This window comes from Rattus norvegicus, chromosome 1, assembly GCF_021556685.1.
Source record: "Rattus norvegicus strain SHRSP/BbbUtx chromosome 1, alternate assembly SHRSP_T2T, whole genome shotgun sequence".
In the NCBI taxonomy this organism is placed as follows: Eukaryota; Metazoa; Chordata; class Mammalia; order Rodentia; family Muridae; genus Rattus; species Rattus norvegicus.
In genome coordinates this window covers 257,381,870-257,390,229 of record NC_141534.1, presented here as the reverse complement: position 1 = coordinate 257,390,229, position 8,360 = coordinate 257,381,870, and positions in this window count along the sequence as shown.

The window sequence follows — 8,360 nt, the reverse complement described above, 5'->3', positions numbered from 1 at the left end:
TGGTCAAGGCGAAAGCCACACCTGCTCTTCAGCCGGGCTCACAGGTCCTTCCTGTGCCCCGTACTGAGACATGTTATTCAGGACATCAGTGCTGAGAGTTGCCACCCAGAAATCTGGGGACTCAGCTGCCACCACCCTTTCTACCCCCAAAGACAGGAGGGCAGAGAGAGGTAGAGTAAGTGCTGTCTGAAGAGGAGAACTCAGGTCCAGGTCAGAATGTTGCCTCTTTTCTGGATTCTAGTTGTTCCAAGGGATTGAAAGGGAGGAGCAGGAGGCAGCACAGCATGGGGTGGGGGTTGGGGGAAAGCAGGGGCAGGAAAGAGACACTGAGGGCATTTCTTCTCAAGGGTAAGGGACAACACCTGAAATGTGACAGCCTCGCCCTTGCCCAATCCTGGCTGGGCCAAATGAAGCATTTAGTAAGAGGTCAGGATAAAACCACCCAACTCCATGGGGATCCTTGGGCACTCACCTTGAAATAAGGTCTTACTTAAACTCACCTAGAGCTTTTAAGGGCACAGGAGAGGGATGGAGCTTTGAATCCAAGGCAAAGTGTGAATTTCTCCTTTGCTGCAAACCTGGGCTCCTGCACCTTCCATAGCAGGCTGAAGGCTGATTCAAAGACCCCTGCCCACTTGCTCTCCAAGGTTTGTCTTTATGTGGCTGAGGACGCGGATTGGCATCTGGCTTTGTCTTGGTGTTGTGTGCAAGGTCAGGAGACCTAAGCCTTGAGCTGGAGTCTCTGTCAGGCAACTCCTGTGGTTGAGAGAAAATGGGGAATGAGTGGATACAGGTATCCCAACTATTTGCACCATGGTTCTGACTGCAGCAGGCCTCTGACAAACCCGGAAGGGTCTGGCACCCTCTGAAGTACCACGGGAGCCCTGGGACCACCTTTGCAATCACGGTCCCCATAATCCTGTGAGCAGAAAGAGAAAGAGAAGGAGGAGCCCACTCTCAGGTGACACCCAAAAATGTAGCAGAGCCCAGAGGGGTGAGAGCTGAGCTCTGTGGTCCAGGGCTGTGGTTGAAAGGACCAGGTTTGATGGAGTTATCCAGCTGTGGCTGCTGTACAGTTAATGTCTCATCTGCTCTGGACATCCTGGTTCTGACAGAGTAGAGGCTCATGGGACTGACTAGTGAAGTCCAAGCTCATGGCTGCCTGGATTCTTGACGTTCTCAGAGTAGCATGTCCAGAGGAATTGATACCAGAGTTCTCCTCTGTCAAGAACAAGTTTATATTCCTTCTCCCAATCATAGGGAAGTAAGATGCGAGAGGCAGGTTTCAAGTTGAGAGCCCATTTCTCACCCGTTTGTGTGTTTTTGTTGAACTGTAATCTGATGTGGGTGTCTCCTGGAGGAACCCACTGTCTGGGGCCTGATGGCTTCTGGATCCTTCTCTGGTCATCCTGACTTTTCAACACCTTGGCCACTGCTAGGCAATGGTTAGCCTAAATTAGAAAGGAAAACCTTGTCTCTGCTCCCAGACCCGGTGAGAGAGAGAGACCCAACCGCCTGGTCAGGTGGGCACTCCTGAGGCTGCAGAGCGGAAGAGACCACCAACACTGCTCACCCCTGCCCACATCCCTGGCCCAAGAGGAAACTGTATAAGGCCTCTGGGCTCCCGTGGGGGAGGGCCCAGGAGCGGCAGGACCCCTGCCAGAGACACCGCCGGACCCTGAAGGAAACAGACCAGATAAACAGTTCTCTGCACCCAAATCCCGTGGTAGGGAGAGCTAAACCTTCAGAGAGGCAGACAGGCCTGGGAAACCAGAAGAGACTGCTCCCTGCACACACATCTCGGACGCCAGAGGAAAAAGCCAAAGACCATCTGGAACCCTGGTGCACTGAAGCTCCCGGAAGGTGCGGCACAGGTCTTCCTGGTTGCTGCCGCTGCAGAGAGCCCCTGGACAGCACCCCACGAGCAAACCTGAGCCTTGGGACCACAGGTAAGACCAAATTTTCTGCTGCAAGAAAGCTGCCTGGTGAACTCAAGACACAGGCCCACAGGAACAGCTGAAGACCTGTAGAGAGGAAAAACTACACGCCCGAAAGCAGAACACTCTGTCCCCATAACTGACTGAAAGAGAGGAAAACAGGTCTACAGCACTCCTGACACACAGGCTTGTAGGACAGTCTAGCCACTGTCAGAAATAGCAAAACAAAGTAACACTAGAGATAATCTGATGGCGAGAGGCAAGCGCAGGAACCCAAGCAACAGAAACCAAGACTACATGCCATCATCGGAGCCCAATTCTCCCACCAAAACAAACATGGAATATCCAAACACACCAGAAAAGCAAGATCTAGTTTCAAAATCATATTTGATCATGATGCTGGAGGACTTCAAGAAAGACCTGAACACACTTAGGGAAGCACAGGAAAACATTAATAAACAAGTAAAAGCCTACAGAGAGGAATCGCAAAAATCCCTGAAAGAATTCCAGGAAAACACAATCAAACAGTTGAAGGAATTAAAAATGGAAATAGAAGCAATCAAGAAAGAACACATGGAAACAACCCTGGATATAGAAAACCAAAAGAAGAGACAAGGAGCTGTAGATACAAGCTTCACCAACAGAATACAAGAGATGGAAGAGAGAATCTCAGGAGCAGAAGATTCCATAGAAATCATTGACTCAACTGTCAAAGATAATGTAAAGCGGAAAAAGCTACTGGTCCAAAACATACAGGAAATCCAGGACTCAATGAGAAGATCAAACCTAAGGATAATAGGTATAGAAGAGAGTGAAGACTCCCAGCTCAAAGGACCAGTAAATATCTTCAACAAAATCATAGAAGAAAACTTCCCTAACCTAAAAAAAGAGATACCCATAGACATACAAGAAGCCTACAGAACTCCAAATAGATTGGACCAGAAAAGAAACACCTCCCGTCACATAATTGTCAAAACACCAAACGCACAAAATAAAGAAAGAATATTAAAAGCAGTAAGGGAAAAAGGTCAAGTAACATATAAAGGGAGACCTATCAGAATCACACCAGACTTCTCGCCAGAAACTATGAAGGCCAGAAGATCCTGGACTGATGTTATACAGACCCTAAGAGAACACAAATGCCAGCCCAGATTACTGTATCCAGCAAAACTCTCAATTAACATTGATGGAGAAACCAAGATATTCCATGACAAAACCAAATTTACACAATATCTTTCTACAAATCCAGCACTACAAAGGATAATAAATGGTAAAGCCCAACATAAGGAGGCAAGCTATACCCTAGAAGAAGCAAGAAACTAATCGTCTTGGCAACAAAACAAAGAGAATGAAAGCACACAAACATAACCTTACATCCAAATATGAATATAACGGGAAGCAATAATCACTATTCCTTAATATCTCTCAATATCAATGGCCTCAACTCCCCAATAAAAAGACATAGATTAACAAACTGGATACGCAACGAGGACCCTGCATTCTGCTGCCTACAGGAAACACACCTCAGAGACAAAGACAGACACTACCTCAGAGTGAAAGGCTGGAAAACAACTTTCCAAGCAAATGGTCAGAAGAAGCAAGCTGGAGTAGCCATTCTAATATCAAATAAAATCAATTTCCAACTAAAAGTCATCAAAAAAGATAAGGAAGGACACTTCATATTCATCAAAGGAAAAATCAACCAAGATGAACTCTCAATCCTAAATATCTATGCCCCAAATAAAAGGGCACCTACATACGTAAAAGAAACCTTACTAAAGCTCAAAACACACATTGCACCTCACACAATAATAGTGGGAGATTTCAACACCCCACTCTCATCAATGGACAGATCATGGAAACAGAAATTAAACAGTGATGTAGACAGACTAAGAGAAGTCATGAGCCAAATGGACTTAACGGATATTTATAGAACATTCTATCCTAAAGCAAAAGGATATACCTTCTTCTCAGCTCCTCATGGTACTTTCTCCAAAATTGACCATATAATTGGTCAAAAAACGGGCCTCAACAGGTACAGAAAGATAGAAATAATCCCATGCGTGCTATCGGACCACCACGGCCTAAAACTGGTCTTCAATAACAATAAGGGAAGAATGCCCACATATACGTGGAAATTGAACAATGCTCTACTCAATGATAACCTGGTCAAGGAAGAAATAAAGAAAGAAATTAAAAACTTTTTAGAATTTAATGAAAATGAAGATACAACATACTCAAACTTATGGGACACAATGAAAGCTGTGCTAAGAGGAAAACTCATAGCGCTGAGTGCCTGCAGAAAGAAACAGGAAAGAGCATATGTCAGCAGCTTGACAGCACACCTAAAAGCTCTAGAACAAAAAGAAGCAAATACACCCAGGAGGAGTAGAAGGCAAGAAATAATCAAACTCAGAGCTGAAATCAACCAAGTAGAAACAAAAAGGACCATAGAAAGAATCAACAGAACCAAAAGTTGGTTCTTTGAGAAAATCAACAAGATAGATAAACCCTTAGCCAGACTAACGAGAGGACACAGAGAGTGTGTCCAAATTAACAAAATCAGAAATGAAAAGGGAGACATAACTACAGATTCGGAGGAAATTCAAAAAATCATCAGATCTTACTATAAAAACCTATATTCAACAAAATTTGAAAATCTTCAGGAAATGGACAATTTCCTAGACAGATACCAGGTATCGAAGTTAAATCAGGAACAGATAAACCAGTTAAACAACCCCATAACTCCTAAGGAAATAGAAGCAGTCATTAAAGGTCTCCCAACCAAAAAGAGCCCAGGTCCAGACGGGTTTAGTGCAGAATTCTATCAAACCTTCATAGAAGACCTCATACCAATATTATCCAAACTATTCCACAAAATTGAAACAGATGGAGCCCTACCGAATTCCTTCTACGAAGCCACAATTACTCTTATACCTAAACCACACAAAGACACAACAAAGAAAGAGAACTTCAGACCAATTTCCCTTATGAATATCGACGCAAAAATACTCAATAAAATTCTGGCAAACCGAATTCAAGAGCACATCAAAACAATCATCCACCATGATCAAGTAGGCTTCATCCCAGGCATGCAGGGATGGTTTAATATACGGAAAACCATCAACGTGATCCATTATATAAACAAACTGAAAGAACAGAACCACATGATCATTTCATTAGATGCTGAGAAAGCATTTGACAAAATTCAACACCCCTTCATGATAAAAGTCCTGGAAAGAATAGGAATTCAAGGCCCATACCTAAACATAGTAAAAGCCATATACAGCAAACCAGTTGCTAACATTAAACTAAATGGAGAGAAACTTGAAGCAATCCCACTAAAATCAGGGACTAGACAAGGCTGCCCACTCTCTCCCTACTTATTCAATATAGTTCTTGAAGTTCTAGCCAGAGCAATCAGACAACAAAAGGAGATCAAAGGGATACAGATCGGAAAAGAAGAGGTCAAAATATCACTATTTGCAGATGACATGATAGTATATTTAAGTGATCCCAAAAGTTCCACCAGAGAACTACTAAAGCTGATAAACAACTTCAGCAAAGTGGCTGGGTATAAAATTAACTCAAATAAATCAGTTGCCTTCCTCTATACAAAAGAGAAACAAGCCGAGAAAGAAATTAGGGAAACGACACCCTTCATAATAGACCCAAATAATATAAAGTACCTCGGTGTGACTTTAACCAAGCAAGTAAAAGATCTGTACAATAAGAACTTCAAGACACTGAGGAAAGAAATTGAAGAAGACCTCAGAAGATGGAAAGATCTCCCATGCTCATGGATTGGCAGGATTAATATGGTAAAAATGGCCATTTTACCAAAAGCAATCTACAGATTCAATGCAATCCCCATCAAAATACCAATCCAATTCTTCAAAGAGTTAGACAGAACAATTTGCAAATTCATCTGGAATAACAAAAAACCCAGGATAGCTAAAGCTATCCTCAACAATAAAAGGACTTCAGGGGGAATCACTATCCCTGAACTCAAGCAGTATTACAGAGCAATAGTGATAAAAACTGCATGGTATTGGTACAGAGACAGACAGATAGACCAATGGAATAGAATTGAAGACCCAGAAATGAACCCACACACCTATGGTCACTTGATTTTTGACAAAGGAGCCAAAACCATCCAATGGAAAAAAGATAGCATTTTCAGCAAATGGTGCTGGTTCAACTGGAGGGCAACATGTAGAAGAATGCAGATCGATCCATCCTTATCACCCTGTACAAAGCTTAAGTCCAAGTGGATCAAGGACCTCCACATCAAACCAGACACACTCAAACTAATAGAAGAAAAACTAGGGAAGCATCTGGAACACATGGGCACTGGAAAAAATTTCCTGAACAAAACACCAATGGCTTATGCTCTAAGATCAAGAATCGACAAATGGGATCTCATAAAACTGCAAAGCTTCTGTAAGGCAAAGGACACTGTGGTTAGGACAAAACGGCAACCAACAGATTGGGAAAAGATCTTTACCAATCCTACAACAGATAGAGGCCTTATTTCCAAAATATACAAAGAACTCAAGAAGTTAGACCGCAGGGAAACAAATAACCCTATTAAAAAATGGGGTTCAGAGCTAAACAAAGAATTCACAGTTGAGGAATGCCGAATGGCGGAGAAACACCTAAAGAAATGTTCAACATCTTTAGTCATAAGGGAAATGCAAATCAAAACAACCCTGAGATTTCACCTCACACCAGTGCGATTGGCTAAGATCAAAAACTCAGGTGACAGCAGATGCTGGCGAGGATGTGGAGAAAGAGGAACACTCCTCCATTGTTGGTGGGATTGCAGACTGGTAAAACCATTCTGGAAATCAGTCTGGAGGTTCCTCAGAAAATTGGACATTGAACTGCCTGAGGATCCAGCTATACCTCTCTTGGGCATATACCCAAAAGATGCCTCAACATATAAAAGAGACACGTGCTCCACTATGTTCATCGCAGCCTTATTTATAATAGCCAGAAAATGGAAAGAACCCAGATGCCCTTCAACAGAGGAATGGATACAGAAAATGTGGTACATCTACACAATGGAATATTACTCAGCTATCAAAAACAACGAGTTTATGAAATTCGTAGGCAAATGGTTGGAACTGGAAAATATCATCCTGAGTGAGCTAACCCAATCACAGAAAGACATACATGGTATGCACTCATTGATAAGTGGCTATTAGCCCAAATGCTTGAATTACCCTAGATCCCTAGAACAAACGAAACTCAAGACGGATGATCAAAATGTGAATGCTTCACTCCTTCTTTAAATGAGGAAAAAGAATACTCTTGGCAGGGAAGGGAGAGGCAAAGATTAAAACAGAGACTGAAGGAACACCCATTCAGAGCCTGCCCCACATGTGGCCCATACATATACAGCCACCCAATTAGACAAGATGGATGAAGCAAAGAAGTGCAGACCGACAGGAGCCGGATGTAGATCGCTCCTGAGAGACACAGCCAGAATACAGCAAATATAGAGGCGAATGCCAGCAGCAAACCACTGAACTGAGAATAGGTCCCCTATTGAAGGAATCAGAGAAAGAACTGGAAGAGCTTGAAGGGGCTCGAGACCCCAAAAGTACAACAATGCCAAGCAACCAGAGCTTCCAGGGACTAAGCCACTACCTAAAGACTATACATGGACTGACCCTGGACTCTGACCCCATAGGTAGCAATGAATATCCTAGTAAGAGCACCAGTAGAAGGGGAAGCCCTGGGTCCTGCTAAGACTGAACCCCCAGTGAACTAGTCTATGGGGGGAGGGCGGCAATGGGGGGAGGGTTGGGAGGGGAACACCCATAAGGAAGGGGAGGGGGGAGGGGGATGTTTGCCCGGAAACCGGGAAAGGGAATAACACTCGAAATGTATATAAGAAATACTCAAGTTAATAAAAAAAAAAAAAATCAAAAAAAAAAAAAAAAAAAAAGAAAGGAAAACCTTTCCTTGGCCAGTGTGTTCTTTGGGGTACTACCACCCCACCCCAGTACAGGCACCTCTTTGCAAGAAGATGTTGACTGGAGCCTTGTGGGCACTGGGGTGCTGGTACAACTGGAAGTGACACCTATCTCCCTCTGACAGGCAAACACCAGGCTTCTCTGTGGAGTAGCAGTAGAAACCATTCCAGAGAGAAAAGCTGGAAATTGTGTGTGTGTGTGGGGGGGAGCTCTTACCCTAAACTAGAGGCTGTGAATCACTTCAGTGGGCATAACCACCCCTTCCACATTAAGCTAGGAGAGAGAACCCAGTCTGTCTCAAAGCCTAGGCTGCTGGAGTCCCAGGAGTATAGAAATATTAGGCTTTTACTTGGGGCTTCTCTGATGCAAACAAGCAAACCTTCCCCTTCTTTGTTCCCTGTTTATCCCCGGGCAGAGTAATCTCACTGCCTCTGTGCCA